Here is an 18,955-nt window from a genome sequence, read left to right as displayed (position 1 = left end):
ATATTAGGCCTTTGATTGACTACTGCAAGCGCACTTCAAACCTCGATTTGTATTCTTTTCTCAAAGAGGAGAACCTTTCAAGTATAAAGAGAGATTCTACGTGTGCATGTTGACATGCATGGTCTGAAATGACATGCGTCTTTGGCACAACCTCTTTGCATTCACAAGTTGAACAACCTCCAGTTTCAGAAAAATTGCTTGTGTGGAAAGATGGTCTGGCTTCTCAGAGATTTTCAGAAGTTTTGAGCAGAGGGCCAGGTTTGTGGGACCTTGTGGCGCAATGGTAGCGCATCTGACTCCAGATCAGAAGCTTGCGTGTTCAAATCACGTCAAGGTCAGCCGAGAGTGAGGGGACTGCAGCCTGTGATTCCCTTCCAATAGGAGGTTTTTAGTTGCTTGTGGCATACTCGTCCGTCTGTCCAGAAATTCAGGTCCATGACTCATGACGTGTCTCCAGTGAGTTGTTGATGGTGTCAGTGAACACTGTAGACAACTGATCAGCACAGTGCCTCAGGGTGGATGGAGGCACCGAATTTGGCCCAGCTGCTTTGCATGGGTCCTGTGTCTTAGAGAGTCTGTTTACATCCCTTTCAAGTATGGAAAGAGGTGTGAAGGCACATGGAGAAATTTGTGAGCTTTACTGAGTGGTAGAGGTGATGGGGGAGCCGCAAGTGCTGACCGTCTGGGGAGGGGGCCCGGGTAGCTGGACGTTCCATTGTTTTCTGAAAGCACCAGGTGTGAATACATTGGATAGGTGTGAATAGTAGCTGAATTAGAGGGCTTCTGTAAATGGAACTGAATAAAAATGGCAAACAAAACACTCGCATGCTGCAGGTATACAGAGAACCATGCCATGAGATACATGTAAACACATAGTTGAAAGAAGTAAAGACTGCACCAAAGAGAAACTCACAAAATGATTGTAAAGAAAAAAACATTCAAATATCAAGTATAAGTTTTTCATTCCGAGCAAACAAACGGTTTTGAATGATAATGAAATCTAAAAGCAGCTTCAGAGCTGGGCTTGGCATTCTGAAGCAAGCTCATCATATCCAGGATAGTTTTTCACTGTGGACAATGTCACTGTGTCCGCTGTGTTGGATACATTCAGATTTCATGTCTAATGTCGGTGCTTGTGATTACAGACGGTATTACATCTCTACCGATGAGAACTACCATTGACAATCAGCGGGAAGTATTAAGAGCATCGAAGTGCATCAGCAGAGTGTGTTCGTGTAACAGAATGTCGATTTTAGTTAACTAAAGGTAAAATAAGGTTCATTGAAGAGAGTTCATGGGTTTATTTAGGAAGTAAACATACGCAACACCAAGTGTCAGTGTTTTCACGTCTAAGCGTTTACGTGACTATGCGACTCAGTGGCTCACACAATAAGCTCAGTGATTCGAGTTAGCAGCTAACGAGGAAATGGTTGGCTGACCCTAGCTTAAAATCTGTTGGGCCGCACACGAGACCTGACAAGCAGTCCAAGAAGCTTTGAAGCATTGAACGCTGAGGTGACAAAGATTTATAAAAGTCAGTGTTCAAACGGGTACCGTCCACCTTCAGAATTCCCACAGTTTGTTCATGCAAGATGTTATTGAAGGCCCACTTTTAAGCAGCGCTAGTCTTGTGGTACGTGTGGAGCAGAGTGGCGCAGCGGAAGCGTGCTGGGCCCATAACCCAGAGGTCGATGGATCGAAACCATCCTCTGCTAGGCTCGTCTGTTTTCAGGACGTACTAAACAACTGTGCTCCGAAAGGCTTGCTTACAAGTCTGGGATAGGTTTCCAGGAAGAAGCCATTCACCTTCCAAAAATTGGACAAAACAGACTAAACCCATAAGTTGCCTCACTAAGAAGCAAATCCTAGTTAATATAACCTGTTCCCCACATCTTCTTCAATGCCCATTCACTTTGTTACCTCAACAGCGTGACATCACCTGTTTGCAACACAAGATCAACAATGGAGGTGACGGTAAACGGTTGGACCACTGTGTTGCTTTGGGTGTACCCAAATGGCTGGCTCTGTTTGCCGGGAGACCAGTGACCAGGGGCCCGTTCTTCGTACGTCGCTTACTACATCCAAGATCAAATGACACATCCAAGATCAAATCATCGCGCTAACCGTGAGCTCGCTAATCCGGTTCCCCGAACACACTTGCTGTTGACGATTACTACAGCTGGACGCAGGAATGTGACATCACTGGGCGTCGTAAAAGGGGCTACGCATCGATAGTAGAAACATTGATCGGCAACCCGCTGATTGGTCGGCGAAAATGTCGAAGGGGCGTGCTCGGTATTTTCCGGCAGCAGAGCAAGAACTCTTGAGTGAGGGATTTCAGGAGTTTCAGAGTTTAATTAAAACGCAAGAGAACACTGCAAAGGCTGCAAAAGCAAGGAGAGAGGGCTGGCAGAAAGTTGCTGACAAATCAAACTCGTAGGTAATTTAATAATAATAATAATAATGGATTGGATTTATATAGCGCTTTCCAAGGCACCCAAAGCGCTTTACGATACCACTATTCATTCACTCCCACATTCACACACTGGTGGAGGCAGCTACGGTTGTAGCCAGGCTGCCATATCGCGCCATCGGCCCCTCTGGCCAACACCAGTAGGCGGTAGGGTAGATCTATCATATGACACTATATTGTCCAATATCATATGGCACTATATTATATTATAATATGTTATATTATATCCCCTTTCACATTAGAGCCACAACAGGACCCACAAGAACATGGGAACAAGTAAAAGTGGAATACAGGAGTATTCTACAGAATGGTAATATTTATCTCTTAGATTGCTTTGCGTCTCTTGGCAAGGTAATACTGGCCTGTAATACTCTGTTAGTTTGTTCATAACAGCAACCAAGAAAAGGGCAGAGGAAAAAAAGACAGGTGGTGGTCCTGCACCCCCTCGTCAACAAGTTGGTTAAGTAAATAATACCCTCACGGGAAAATCGATATCTCTCTATGAGCACACTGTCGCGCTGAGCTAAAGGATCCTGTCTATCCCGCAATATACGCTGAATTCTGAGGACTCTCCTTATCAATCTTGCACCTTCCGCAATGGGCTGCTCGCGTATACGGACAGGACATGGCTGCGACAGGCTTCCCAAATCCACCTTCGCTTTTATAGCCGTGGTCTCTCATCTTGATTACACGAAGTAATTTACAATTACTACTCTGAAATATGAATTACATCTGTAATAATCACATACATGTAATAGAATGTTAATAGTACATTTCCCTTTTTTAGGAAATGACCTGTATGTATCTGTGTGAAATCAATAAATGGATCAGGTGCTGCATTGTCTTTAGTTACATTGATAATATTTATTTATGGTGAAACAGTGGTGGAATATCGCTGTTGCTTTCGTATAAATGAAGCGGACATACCTGCGTGGCCGCGATCTAATCCTGTTTACATAAAGTGAACCTGCTCCCGAGCAGGTTTACGCTTACGGCTCTGTTGCTATGACAGCAAGTCCCGGATGAGCTTCGGGGAACCGACTGATCCAGGATCACGCGAAATCGTCAACAATCTAATCCGGCTAACCTACTTAGCGAGGTACGAAGAACGGGCCCCAGGGCCCTGTTTCAGGAAGCCGGTTTAGAAAACTCAGAGTGAAAAACGATACGCAGGGTTGAGTAACCCCGAACTGTCCAACTCGGAATATTCGGTTTCAGAAAGGCTGATAACAATTAGTTCAGTCAACGCGGAGTTGCTTTAACCCCAAATGAAGCGCGCGGACGAGGATACATAAAGCCCTGATAAGCGGAGCACAGATTAAGCGAGTCACCATGGAGACGGAGGGAAAGAAGGCGCGGTCAATGTATTTTACAGCGCTTGAGGCCGAAATTCTGATGGCAGCATATGCCGATAACATGCAAATTCCGCGGAAAAAAGTAAAGTTAGCCACAGCTGCAACAGACAGGGAGCATGCATGGCAAAACATAGCCGACAGAGTCAATGCGTGAGTGTTAATATAAACATTGATCTAGGGATTTCCACCCATTTAACACGTTATTTCATCATATGTTATTTGTTATTTTATACATTTTATTTTGTGACGTGATGTGAGCGCAGGTGCAACCCAACAGGCCCCAAACGTTCCTGGCAGCAAGTAAAAATGAAATATAAAAATATAGTCCAAACAGGTAAGGTGTAATTGTATTATGAGCCATAGTGCTTGGTCTGTTTGTCCGATGTAAATCAATTGCAGTTAGAGGCTACATTAATTTCCTTTCTGTAAGCACTTATTGAAATTATCTGAGCACATTACAAGTACATATTTGCTTACTCTGTATGCTCAAATGTGACCCGTTATAGCCAACAGAAAAAAAGCGGAGGCCCGAAAAACAGGTGGGGGTCCTCCACCACCACCACTCACAGAGGCTGAGCAGTTGGCCCTCAGCCAAAACAGTGGGCGCCCTGTGGCCGAAGGCATCTCTGCGGGGACATCCTCTGAGTCAATAACCCCGCAAGACACAAGTGCCTACATAGGGGGTAAATTCAAAATAATACATGATGTGCATACATCCTTTCTTCACAGTCACCTTTGCAGTGCTACTCATTCATTTGATAAACTCTTTACCATAATGGATTATTTTGTAGTGAAGTTATTTTCCTACTGATTTTGCCTTCCCTCAGTCTTGGTTGTCTTTGAGAGCATAATGACAATGAAGTGTAAGGTGATTGGTATGTTTGTTAATTGCCATTTGGTCCCTTGTAAGTTATAAGTGACCTGTATAAACCTCATATTCTATCAGTTGATGGTGATGGTGTACTGCATCTGGTGCAGCCTCCTGTTGAGCCAGACCAACATGCAGTTTTGAGTAATACTCCACAGATTATATGAGGTTACAGTAGAACAGCAATGTTGTTTATTTCTTTACTACAGGAAAATAATGAAGAAACATTGACAGCTGTTACAGAGGAGGAAGCAACAGAGACACTTTATGAGGTTTACATCTTTTAATACTTTGTGTACAGGAAATACAGGCGACCAATAAAGCCAGTTGAACAAAAAATCTGTTTATTCTTCTTTCAACATGTTGAGGTGATGGGTCAAAAGAAATGATTGTGACATATGGTGTCTCTGACTGCACTTCCATCTTGTATGTCCGTGGGAGGGTCAGGATGTTCATGGTTTGGATCACTGCTGTTTGGTTCAGAAGGACAGTGTTCTCCTCTAATTGTGGCAATGTTGTGAAGAATCACACATGCCACAATAATGTCACATGCCCTTTCTGGGGTGACCCTGAGTCTTTGCAGGCACTGGAACCGGGCCTTAAGCATTCCGATAGTCATTTCAATTCTGGCTCTTGTCCTGAAATTAGCCAGATTATATCACTGCTGTGGGCCCGGTTCAGGGTCAGAATAAGGGGTAAGCAAATAGGGTAAACATGGATACCCCCTATCACCAAGCAAGTAGCCAGTGAACTCTCCTAAGACAGAAGGATACACTTCAGTTCAAATGTCCCTGAAGCAATTGGTCTTTATATATTTTAAAGTATTTTCAACTCACCATGTCCAAATTTTGTGCTCAGTGTACATTCACGGAATATTTGTGAGTCATGGACAGAGCCTGGCCACTTGGCTTCCACATTTGTGATAATGTTGGCAGCATCACATATGATCTTCACAGTGCAGAGAACACAAATTAGCATCCATTACTATGATGAAATAATTTGTTAGTTTGACATGCTACAGGGAACTATGTACCTGTACATTAATGCTGTGGAAAGACTTCCTGTTCACATAGTCTCCTTCATTTACTGAAGGAGCAATGATTGGAATGTGAGTGCCATCTGTACAGCCAATCACACCTGGGAACCGTGAAAATAAATGTAATATTTAAGTAGTAGTTCAAGTATCACCACATCATAAATTAAGTTTTGGTCATCCTGATACCTGCAATTTTGTGGCATCCCTCTTTGATGAATCTTGTGGGTCTATGACCGGGGAACACCACAAACGTGTACAGGAGACGTTTCAGTGCAACTGTAACATTCCTGACTGCCCGACAGACGGTAGCCTTGGAAACGTGCTCAGCGTCACCAATATTGTACAGAAAGCTCCCGTTTGCAAAAAACCGAAGTGCAATACAAATAATATGTACAGAACTGAGAGAATGTCCGCGATGTGTCACATGCGTAATATATGGCCTGAGGATGTTATCCAAATAACTTATAGATTGTGCTGAAAAACGGTAACGTTCGCACAGACAATCATCAGGAAATGATAAAATGTCCAAACGCGCTCTGATCACTCTCTCCCGGCGGAGAGCTCTGCGGAGAATTTGGGCTTCACGATCTACTGGCTCTTCAAGGAAGGGACACGCCATGTCTGACACTGACACCAAATACTCCGCAGAGCTCACCGCCGGGAGAGAGTGATCAGAGCGCGTTTGGACATCTTATCATTTCCTGATGATTTTCTGTGCGAACGTTACCGTTTCTCAGCACAATCTCTAAGTTATTTGGATAACATCCTCAGGCCATATATTACGCATGTGACATCCTCTCAGTTCTGTACATATTCTTGGTACCGCACTCCGTTTCTTTGCAAACGCGAGCTTTCTGTACAATATTGGTGACGCTGAGCACGTTTCCAAGGCTACCGTCTGTCGGGCAGTCAGGAATGTTACAGTTGCACTGAAACGTCTCCTGCACTCGTTTGTGGTGTTCCCCGGTCATAGACCCACAAGATTCATCAAAGAGGGATGCCACAAAATTGCAGGTATCAGGATGAACAAAACTTAATTCATGATGTGGTGATATTTGAACTACTACTTAAATTTTACATTTATTTTCACGGTTCCCAGGCGTGATTGGCTGTACAGATGGCACTCACATTCCAATCATTGCTCCTTCAGTAAATGAAGGAGACTATGTGAACAGGAAGTCTTTCCACAGCATTAATGTACAGGTACATAGTTCCCTGTAGCATGTCAAACTAACAAATTATTTCATTATTAGTAATGGATGCTAATTTGTGTTCTCTGCACTGTGAAGATCATATATGATGCTGCCAACATTATCACAAATGTGGAAGCCAAGTGGCCAGGCTCTGTCCATGACTCACAAATATTCCGTGAATGTACACTGAGCACAAAATTTGGACATGGTGAGTTGAGAATACTTTAAAATATATAAATACCAATTGCTACAGGGACATTTGAACTGAAGTGTATCCTTCTGTCTTAGGAGAGTTCACTGGCTACTTGCTTGGTGATAGGGGGTATCCATGTTTACCCTATTTGCTTACCCCTTACCCTGACCCTGAACCGGGCCCACAGCAGCGATATAATCTGGCTAATTGCAGGACAAGAGCCAGAATTGAAATGACTATCGGAATGCTTAAGGCCCGGTTCCAGTGCCTGCAAAGACTCAGGGTCACCCCAGAAAGGGCATGTGACATTATTGTGGCATGTGTGATTCTTCACAACATTGCCACAATTAGAGGAGAACACTGTCCTTCTGAACCAAACATCAGCAGTGATCCAAACCATGAATATCCTGACCCTCGCACGGACATACAAGATGGAAGCGCAGTCAGAGACACCATATGTCACAATCATTTCTTTTGACCCATCACCTCAACATGTTGAAAGAAGAATAAACAGATTTTTTGTTCAACTGGCTTTATTGGTCGCCTGTATTTCCTGTACACAAAGTATTACAAGATGTAAACCTCATAAAGTGTCTCTGTTTATCTCAGTCGGTGATCCCCACATGCTTCAAAGAGTCCATCATTGTTCCTGTCCCGAAGAAACCCCACCCTGCTTCTCTCAATGACTATCGCCCTGTAGCCCTCACCTCAGTAGTGATGAAGTGCTTTGAACGCCTGGTCAGAGACTTCATCATTTCTTCACTACCAGACACACTGGACCCACTACAGTTCGCTTACCGTCCAAATCGTTCCACAGACGATGCCATCTCTCATCTCCTCCACACATCACTCACTCACTTGGACACTAGAAGGGGGAATTATGTTAAAATGCTCTTCATAGACTACAGCTCTGCATTTAACACCATAATTCCCTCCACACTCACCACCAAGCTGGAGCATCTGGGACTCAGCTCATCTATGTGTCAGTGGATCTCCAACTTCCTAACTGGCAGACCACAGGCAGTAAGGATGGGCGGACATGTCTCAGCCTCCACCACTCTCAGCACTGGAGCCCCCCAGGGGTGTGTTCTGAGCCCCCTGCTGTACTCTTTGTACACATATGACTGTGTGGCCACTACCAGCTCCACCACCATCATCAAGTTTGCTGACGACACCGTCGTGGTGGGCCTGATCTCTGATAACAACGAGACGGCCTACCTGAAGGAGATTAGGAATCTGGAGAACTGGTGCCAGAGGAACAACCTCCTTCTAAACGTCAGTAAGACAAAGGAGCTGATAGTGGACTTCAGCACTAAGCAGGAGAGGAACTACCAGACCCCCGTCATCAACGAGTGCCCAGTGGAGAGAGTGGACAGCTTCAAATACCTCGGAGTTCACATCACGCAGGACCTGTCATGGTCCTGTCACATCAACACCGTGGTGAAAAAGGCCCGACAGCGTCTCTACCACCTCAGACGCTTGAGAGACTTCCAACTGCCCTCCAAGGTGCTCAGGAACTTTTACTCGTGCACCATAGAGAGCATCCTGGCGGGAAACATCTTAACCTGGTTCAGGAACAGCACCATGCAGGACAGACGAGCTCTACAGAGGGTTGTGCGGTCAGCTGAGCGCACCATCCGCTCCGAGCTCCCTGACCTGCACTCAATCTACAGCAGGCGGTGCTGGACCAAGGCCAGGAAGATCGTGAAGGACCTCAGCCATCCCAACAACAGACTGTTCTCTCTGCTGAGGTCAGGAAAGCGATTCCGCTCCCTGAAGACCAACACAGAGAGACTGAGGAGGAGCTTCTTCCCGCAGGCGATACGGTCTCTCAATCACACCACCACACAGTACTGACCCACACATATGGTTCTTACACACACACTGGACTTTCTGGACTTTGGTTTTGCACAACACTGGTCACTATATTCTTCATTTCCGGTTAATACTTGTACAGCTGCTGTTATTGTGTATATATTTATTTAGATTTAGATTTCTTCATACATTCTTATATAGTTCTATATTGTGTATTTTGTTGTACAGTTATTTTATTTTCAACTTTAATTTATATATTTATCTTTATCTTATTCTTCCCAGTTAAATTTACCCTTCATTCTAATTTGTGTTGTACAGTTATTTCATTTTTAACCTTAATTTATATTTTATTCCTTCCTAGTTAAATTTACCCTTTTTAATTTTTCATATTTATTTCCTATCTTATTCATAGCCTTTTCCTTTTTTGTTCTCTTTAGGTCACGAGCAGTTGTCCAAGCATTTCACTACATATCGTACTGTGTATGACTGTGTACGTGACAAATAAAATTTGAATTTGAATTTGAATTTGATTTGTTGCTTCCTCCTCTGTAACAGCTGTCAATGTTTCTTCATTATTTTCCTGTAGTAAAGAAATTAACAACATTGCTGTTCTACTGTAAACTCATATAATCTGTGGAGTATTACTCACAACTGCATGTTGGTCTGGCTCAACAGGAGGCTGCACAGCTCATGGGCGCGTCACTGCAACTCCCCCTGGCTTCTGCTCCGCGGCTGCTGAGTGAACCCTCATCTGGGACTCTCCTCAGCTCTTACTGGGACAGTGGCGCGGCTGCCCCTCTGTTGGTCTTCCTTGGTCTCTTGTGTTCTGGGGGTCTCTGGATGTCTGGAGTTTTGATCTCCTCCATACCTGCTTCATACCCTGGAGGACGGGGCTTTGGCTCCCCACACTCCCTAGCAGATCGTTACATGGAGAAACCTTTGGAATGCAAGCATGCTGATCCATACAGGTATGCACACAGGTGTACACACGGGTATTCACAGACGCGGACTACAGCTTTCTTGGCTGCTGCCTCAAAGCACATTGTGCGCTGTCTATCTTGCGTGCTGCACAATATCGTTTATTATTTAGTATCTACTGATATCTACTGCTAGCTAGTTTATTGTGATGGTGCCGTTTTTTTTTATTATGTTGCTCCTTGTTGTTTGCTTTCTCTTCTGTTTTTTTTTCTCCATACAGGTGACCCAGGTGTTTTGTTTTTTTTGTTTGTTTGTTTTTTTCTTTCTTCCCCCCCTTCTCACCGTCTCTTCTCCCCTTTGTTTTTCTCTCTCTCCCTCTCTTTCTTTCATTCTCTCTCCCTGTCCTATCCCCCAGTTATGTCTGTCCCGTTTGTAGCAACTGAAAATAAAATAAATTCATAATTAGAATAAAGGTCAATCAAATGGACCAATATGGCAAGGCCATGATGATCCACTTGGTAAAATAAATCCGCTTGGCATCTTTCTTCGCCTTAAGACAACAATTCTGATGGCCAAAGATCCAAACGGGACACAAAAAAAAACAAAAAAAAAACAAAAAAAACAAAAAAACAAAACAAAACAGGAGGCTGCACCAGATGCAGTACACCACCACCATCAACTGATAGAATATGAGGTTCATACAGGTCACTTATAACTTACAAGGGACCAAATGGCAATTAACAAACATACCTATCACCTTACACTTCATTGTCATTATGCTCTCAAAGACAACCAAGACTGAGGGAAGGCAAAATCAGTAGGAAAATAACTTCACTACAAAATAATTCATTATGGTAAAGAGTTTATCAAATGAATGAGTAGCACTGCAAAGGTGACTGTGAAGAAAGGATGTATGCACATCATGTATTATTTTGAATTTACCCCCTATGTAGGCACTTGTGTCTTGCGGGGTTATTGACTCAGAGGATGTCCCCGCAGAGATGCCTTCGGCCACAGGGTGCCCACTGTTTTGGCTGAGGGCCAACTGCTCAGCCTCTGTGAGTGGTGGTGGTGGAGGACCCCCACCTGTTTTTCGGGCCTCCGCTTTTTTTCTGTTGGCTATAACGGGCCACATTTGAGCATACAGAGTAAGCAAATATGTACTTGTAATGTGCTCAGATAATTTCAATAAGTGCTTACAGAAAGGAAATTAATGTAGCCTCTAACTGCAATTGATTTACATCGGACAAACAGACCAAGCACTATGGCTCATAATACAATTACACCTTACCTGTTTGGACTATATTTTTATATTTCATTTTTACTTGCTGCCAGGAACGTTTGGGGCCTGTTGGGTTGCACCTGCGCTCACATCACGTCACAAAATAAAATGTATAACATAACAAATAAAATAACATATGATAAAATAACGTGTTAAATGGGTGGAAATCCCTAGATCAATATTTATATTAACACTCACGCATTGACTCTGTCGGCTATGTTTTGCCATGCATGCTCCCTTTCTTTTGCAGCTGAGGCTGTGTTACTTTTTTCCGCGGAATTTGCATGTTATCGGCATATGCTGCCATCAGAATTTCGGCCTCAAGCGCTGTAAAATATATTGACCGCGCCTTCTTTCCCTCCGTCTTCATGGTGACTCGCTTAATCTGTGCTCCGCTTATCAGGGCTTTATGTATCCTCGTCCGCGCGCTTCACTTGGGGTTAAAGCAACTCCGCGTTGATTGAACTAATTGTTATCAGCCTTTCTGAAACCGAATATTCCGAGTTGGACAGTTCGGGGTTACTCAACCCTGAGTATCGTTTTTCACTCTGAGTTTTCTAAACCGGCTTCCTGAAATAGGGCCCTGGCCCTGTTTAGTGCAAACTCTGAGTAAGTATACCCTGAGTTAACGAAAACTCTGGGTTTTCGGTTTCACAAAGCGAGTTTAGATTAATTCTGAGTGAGTCACTATGACGACACACTCCGTGAAGCTAACCTGCCCCCTAGCAGGTTTACTTCAACTAACCCTGACTGTCTCCGCCTCTTTGTCGGAAACCTGACTTTAGGAAGTGTCAGACATGGCGTGTCCCTTCCTTGAAGAGCCAGTAGATGTTGAAGCCCAAATTCTCCGTAGAGCTCTCCGCCGGGAGAGAGTGATTAGAGCGCGTTTGGACATTTTATCATTTCCTGATGATTTTCTGTGTGTTTATCATTTCCTGATGATTTCCTGTGTGGACGTTACCGTTTTTCAGCACAATCTACACTTTATTTGAATAACATCCTCAGGCCTAATATTGCTCATGTGACACATCGTGGACATCCTCTCAGTTCTGTACATATTATTTGTATTGCACTTCGCTTTTTTGCAAACGGGAGCTTTCTGTATAATATTGGTGACGCTGAGCACATTTCCAAGTCTACCGTCTGTCGGGCAGTCAGGAATGCTACAGTTGCACTGAAACGTCTCCTGTACTCGTTTGTGGTGTTCCCCGGTCATAGACCCACAAGATTTATCAAAGAGGGATTCCACAAAATTGCAGGTAGCAGGATGCACTTGAAAGTCCTGCCGGTTAATGTTGATACCTTTAGTTCTCTAGAGGTCCTTGCATGTGAGCTGACTGGACCCATTCCCACTATCATATCTACTGTATACCGCCCCCCCAAACCTAACCCTGTCTTCCTCAGTGACTTTGCTAATCTACTAACCCATCTTTCATCTCTCTCCCCAAATGTGATCTTGGTGGGAGATTTCAACATTCACATGGACAATAATGACCTTCTGCTCACCAGAGACTTTTCCTCCTCTCTCGAAGGCTCTGAATTTAAACAATTTATTGACTTCCACAGTCACTCTAAAGGACACACCCTGGACTTGGTCTGCTGTTCTGGTCTTACTCCCTTGAATCTTTCTGCTACTGAAATCCCCATAACTGACCACTTCCTCCTTTCATTTAACCTCACTCTCTGCTGCTCTTCTACCAAGCCAACCCGTCTCATCTTGTTCCGCAACATCAAGAACATTGATATGGACATTCTCACTACCAGTTGGGACAATGTTCAGATTCCGGACTTCTATTCTACTCCTGATGATTTGTTGTTATATTATAATAATTGTCTACGCACTGTCCTTGATTCTCTGGCTCCTGTAAAAACCCACTCTGTTTCCTTCACTCGCTCTGCTCCCTGGTTTACCTCTGACCTCCGAGCTCTGAAGGCCAAAGCTCGGCAGCTAGAGCGTAAATATAAGAAATCTGGTTTAACTGTTGATTCAGAAATCTATAAATACCATGTACTTCAGTATAAAGACTCCATTAACAAGGCCAAACAAAGCTTCTACTCTGGTATTATCAGTTCTTATGAGGGTAATGCTAGGACTCTGTTTTCAGTTTTCAACAAACTAATTCAACCCCCCAACGCTTTACCACCACACTTCTATTCCTCTGAAACATGCAACACCTTGATGCTGTTCTGGACTACGAAAATCGATAACATCCACCAGCAACTCAGATCAAATGTTGTGTCTACGCCCTCTCCAGAACCTTTTCTCCTTTTTGAGCCGTTTTCCACTTTTCATCTTCCTGATTTATCTGATATTTCCGAGTTAATATGTAAATCAAAGCCTGCCACATGTCATCTTGACCCCATGCCCACAGGGCTTGTGAAATCCTGCCTCTCTTCTTTACTCCCACTCATCTGTGCTATCATTCACTCTTCTCTCACCACCGGTATCGTTCCCTCCTTATTGAAGACTGCTCTAGTCACTCCTATACTGAAAAAACCTTCTTTAGATCCTAACAACTTTAACAACCTCCGTCCGATTTCCAATCTACCCTTCATTTCTAAGATACTCGAAAAAGTGGTTGCAGCTCAACTTCATTTACACCTGGTTAATAATAACATCTATGAGAGATTTCAATCTGGTTTTCGCTCATGTCACAGTACCGAAACTGCTCTACTTAAAGTCACTAACGATCTCTTAATCGGAGCTGACTCTGGTCTTCTCACCATTCTCGTCCTTTTAGATCTGAGCTCAGCCTTTGACACCATTTCTCACTCTGTCCTTCTAAGCAGACTTTCCTCTCTCGGCATCTCTGACACACCCCTCGCCTAGTTTCAATCATATCTCCTCGACCGTTCCCAGTTTATTCAACTAAGATCATTCCGCTCTCGCCTATTCCCCGTCACCTCTGGTGTACCCCAAGGCTCAGTTTTAGGCCCTCTTCTCTTTATAATATACATCCTCCCTCTAGGTACCATCTTCCGCAAATTTGATCTTCAGTTTCACTGTTTTGCTGATGACACCCAGTTATATCTCTCTTGCAAACCTGATTCCTCCCTCCCACCTTGTTCCCTTACAGAATGTCTATCCGAGTTAAAATCCTGGTTTACCTCTAATTTTCTAAAGCTCAATGAGGATAAAACTGAGATCCTCCTTATTGGCACCAAATCCAACCTTTTGAAGGCAAACCATTTCTCACTTACCATCGATAACTCCACAGTTTTCCCTTCTCCTCAGGTTAAGAGCCTTGGTGTCATCCTAGACAGTTCACTTTCTTATAAATCACACATCAATAACCTCACCCGTTCTGCCTACTTCCATCTACATAACATTAACAGATTGCTTCCTTCTCTTTCCACCCAGTCTACGTCCATTCTTGTACATAGTCTTGTTACCTCCCGTATTGACTACTGCAATTCTCTTCTGCATGGTCTCCCCCAAAAATCCCTCCATAAGCTTCAACTGGTTCAGAACTCTGCTGCTCGCATTATCACCAGAACCCCCTCTTACCAGCACATCACCCCTGTTCTTCAGGAACTTCACTGGCTCCCTGTGAAATTCCGGATAATTTTCAAACTTTTTCTGCTCACCTTCAAGGCCATTCATAACCTCGCTCCTTCTTACCTTTCTGACCTGTTAACCACCACTTGTTCTGCCCGTTCACTTCGTTCTTCTTCTTCTGTCCAGCTTACTGTACCTTCCTTCCGCCTCACCACCATGGGAAGCAGAGCTTTCAGCTGCTCTGCTCCCAGGCTGTGGAATTCTCTGCCCCCTGAAATAAGAAATATTGGTTCTCTCCCCCAGTTTAAATCCCAACTCAAAACTCATCTGTTCAAATCTGCATATTCACTGTGAATACACTGTTTGTTCATTTTATCTTGTGCGTTATTTTATTGTTCTTATTCTGCCATTGTTTTACTAAGTGTTTTATCCTATTGTAAAGTGTCCTTGGGTGACTTGAAAGGCGCTCATAAATAAAATTTATTATTATTATTATGAACAAAACTTAATTCATGATGTGGTGATACTTGAACTACTACTTAAATTTTACATTTATTTTCACGGTTCCCAGGTGTGATTGGCTGTATAGATGGCACTCACATTCCAATCATTGCTCCTTCAGTAAATGAAGGAGACTATGTGAACAGGAAGTCTTTCCACAGCATTAATGTGCAGGTACATAGTTCCCTGTAGCATTTCAAACTAACAAATTATTTCATTATTAGTAATGGATGCTAATTTGCGTTCTCTGCACTGTGAAGATCATATGTGATGCTGCCAACATTATCACAAATGTGGAAGCCAAGTGGCCAGGCTCTGTGAGTGGTGGTGGTGGTGGAGGACCCCCACCTGTTTTTCGGGCCTCCGCTTTTTTTCTAGTGGCCATAACGGGTCACATTTGAGCATACAGAGTAAGCAAATATGTACTTGTAATGTGCTCAGATAATTTCAATAAGTGCTTACAGAGGGGAAATTAATGTAGCCTCTAACTGCAATTGATTTACATCGGACAAACAGACCAAGCACTATGGCTCATAATACAATTACACCTTACCTGTTTGGACTATATTTTTATATTTCATTTTTACTTGCTGCCAGGAACGTTTGGGGCCTGTTGGGTTGCACCTGCGCTCACATCACAAAATAAAATGTATGAAATAAAAAATAAAATAAAATATAATAAAATAACGTGTTAAATGGGTGGAAATCCCTAGATCAATGTTTAAATTAACACTCACGCATTGACTCTGTTTTGCCATGCATGCTCCCTTTCTTTTGCAGCTGAGGCTGTGTTACTTTTTTTCTGCAAAATTTGCATGTTATCGGCATATGCTGCCATCAGAATTTCGGCCTCAAGCGCTGTAAAATACATTGACCGCGCCTTCTTTCCCTCCGTCTCCATGGTGAGTCGCTTAATCTGTGCTCCACTAATCAGGGCTTTATGTATCCTCGTGCGTGCGCTTAACTTGGGGTTTAAGCAACTCCGCGTTGACTGAACTAATTGTTATCAGCCTTTCTGAAACCGAATATTCCGAGTTGGACAGTTCGGGGTTACTCAAACCTGAGTATCGTTTTTCACTCTGAGTTTTCTAAACCGGCTTCCTGAAATAGGGCCCAGGTACTGCCGCCTAACTGAAAACCAAACGTAGCCAGAAAGGATTAAGATTTGTCATTCTAGCCTTTCTATAGCAGTGATAACAAGTAGCCCCCTGCAACAATTTTGATGTCTTGTGTGGAAAGAAGATGGATTGGCTTTGCAGAGATTTTCAGAAGTTTTGGGCAGAGGGGCAGGTTTGTGGGACCTTGTGGGGTAGCGCATCTGACTCCAGATCAGAAGCTTGCGTATTCAAATCACATCAAGGTCAACCAAGAGTGACAGGACTGCAGCCTGTTTGAATTAATATGTGACTCAAAGTCTGTGCACATGCCACTGATCGACATCTCCCACCGTTTTTGTTTATAAAGCCTGGAGAGAAGAAGAGGGACTCTCCTTGGAGACAAGCACATTTTGTACATGAATGATTAGTATGTAAGTACAGTGGTGTGAACCGGTGATTGGAGAACTGTCAGTCACTCAATGCTCCAGGGCACCGTTGCAACTTTTGTATATGAGCCCCTCCGACTAATTGCAACCTTATCTTAGCAGAAAAAGAAGCTCCCGTAACGCATTTGTGAAGAGGTGTGAAGGCACATGGAGAAATTTGTGAGCTTTACTGAGTGGTAGAGGTGACGGGGGAGCCGCAAGTGTTGACCGTCTGGGGAGGGGGCCCGGGTAGCTGGACGTTCCATTGTTTTCTGAAAGCACCAGGTGTGAATACATTGGATAGGTGTGAATAGTAGCTGAATAAGAGGGCTTCTGTAAATGGAACTGAATAAAAATGGCAAACAAAACACACAGACCATCAGGGTGTACACTTCACCCCTGGCGTCGTTTCCCACCTCTAAATTTTAAATACACGTAGACACTGATGGCTATCAGGAGGGGCTATGCGCTTACCTCCTGGGTTTTAAATGCACCTTAAAACACACATGCATTAACACTACATATGAGCGGGCGGAGGGAGGTTTGGAGTCTTCTCACACCCCCGCTCTCTGCGACCTGCTGGAGCAGGGGGCCAGGAGGAGGAGTTGGCCGTCCGACTGGGGTCTGGAGTGTGGGGCCTTCCTGCTGCTGCGGAGTCGGGGTGGTCTGCTTCTCCCCACCACAGGGAAAAGGGTAACACCACCTGGGTCTGTGTGCAGTTTCCCCCTCCAGGGGCCTAGACCCGGGGCTTAGAGTATGCTTGGGGAGTGTAACTGTGTGTACAGTGTCTCTATGTCTGTCTCCACGTTGGTTGAGTGTTGAGTAATTGCATATGAGAGCATGAGGGTGGGAATGGATGTTTGTATCTGTGTGTGCCTGTATGTCTGTGTCTATATGTCAGGTTGGGTATCAGATGCCACATCTCTGGGGACATCTCAGGCCCTCAAAGGTATGGAGGCCTATCTCCCCCTACCACTTCCCCTGCCAGTGGCAGACGCCCTCAGACATTATTGCGTTTGTGGTTCTTTGTGGCTCACCCCTTGTTGGCTGCTTATTGGGGCCTGGAGCCTGGGGCTCGCTCGGGCCACTTCGGGGGTGGGGTGCCCTCAGCCTCTCGGCCCGGGGCTCGTTCACTCAGGCACAGCTGGCTGCCGGCGGAGCTCACGGGCACGTCACTGCCACCCCCCCTGGCTAATGCTCCACGGCTGCTGAGTGACCACGCATCTGGGACTCTCCTCAGCTCTCTCTGGGATAGTGGCGCGTTTGCCCCTCTGTTGGTTTTCCTTGGTCTCTTGTGTTCTGAGGGCCTCTGGATGTCTGGAGTCTTGATCTCCTCCATACCTGCTTCATGCCCTGGAGGACGGGGCTGTGGCCCCCCCACACCCTCTAGCAGATCATTACATGAAGGAACCTTTTAAAAACAAGCGCGTCCATGCTCACAGGTGTACACACGGGTGATCACACCCACAAACTACACCCTTTTTGGCTCCTACCTCAAAGCACACTGTGTGCTGTCGATATTACGTGCTGCACAATAATGTTTAATATTTAGTATTTACTGTTATATTCCCATATATCATTGTGATGTTGTTTATTGTATTGCTCTCATTTTCTTCTGCTTGTTTTCTTTTTTCTTTCTCAACAGGTGATCCAGGTGATTGATATATGTATTTTTTGTCTGCTTATTTAGTTGGTTTTTGTTTTCTTGCCCTTTATCCCCGTTCCTCTTCTCCGCAGTTTTTTCCCCCCTTCCTTTCTCCCTTTTCTTTTCCTCATTCACGTCTGTCCCGTATCTAGCAAGCAAAAATAAAAAATAAATAAAAGAAACAAGAAAAGGTGAATCAAATAGACCATCACGGCAAGACTGGGATGGTCAATTTGGTAAAGTAAATCGGTTGAGCATCTTTCTTCGCCTTTAGACAATAATTCTGATGGCAAAAGAACCAAACGGGACAGGCAAAAAAAAAAAAAAAAAAAAAAAAAAAAGAATAAAAAAGAATAAAAAACATGCAAATTAAGAAAATATCTTTAAAACTTTGGTAAATAATAAATGTTATTCTATATAAAAAAAAATAGAGGTTCCTGACAAAGTCAAAAAGCCTTGATACAATAAACACATTTATGTTATTCTTTTATGCATTTAAAATTTAAAACGGGTCAGTGCCGACCCTAACACAAGAGGAAGGGTAAATGTAGTACAATGTAAAACTGTAGCTCTTTCTCTGTCCACTAGGTGGAGATGTGGGCTCAATTTCATCACCCACTATGTTAAAAACAGGTGGTGATCAGGTGGTAATCAG

General features: G+C 43.9%; 1 long non-coding RNA gene and 2 other non-coding genes across 3 annotated transcripts; all 3 read left to right on the top strand.

Moving 5' to 3' along the window:
* Positions 1-266: 266 nt before the first annotated feature.
* trnaw-cca (transfer RNA tryptophan (anticodon CCA)) lies at positions 267-338 on the top strand. Its single transcript has one exon. It is a non-coding gene; the product is annotated as a tRNA-Trp (tRNA).
* A 1,305-nt stretch (positions 339-1,643) lies between these two features.
* trnam-cau (transfer RNA methionine (anticodon CAU)) lies at positions 1,644-1,715 on the top strand. The gene has a single exon. It is a non-coding gene; the product is annotated as a tRNA-Met (tRNA).
* A 4,886-nt stretch (positions 1,716-6,601) lies between these two features.
* LOC112434123 (uncharacterized) lies at positions 6,602-7,491 on the top strand. Its single transcript, XR_013095537.1, has 3 exons — positions 6,602-6,935; positions 7,022-7,133; positions 7,214-7,491. It is a non-coding gene; the product is annotated as an uncharacterized LOC112434123 (long non-coding RNA).
* Positions 7,492-18,955: the final 11,464 nt, after the last annotated feature.

The sequence above is a fragment of the Maylandia zebra genome, linkage group LG23 (genome assembly GCF_041146795.1).
Source record: "Maylandia zebra isolate NMK-2024a linkage group LG23, Mzebra_GT3a, whole genome shotgun sequence".
NCBI classification, from domain to species: domain Eukaryota; kingdom Metazoa; phylum Chordata; class Actinopteri; order Cichliformes; family Cichlidae; genus Maylandia; species Maylandia zebra.
The sequence above is the reverse complement of the archived record's forward strand: the minus strand, read 5'-3'. Positions and strand labels throughout refer to the sequence as shown.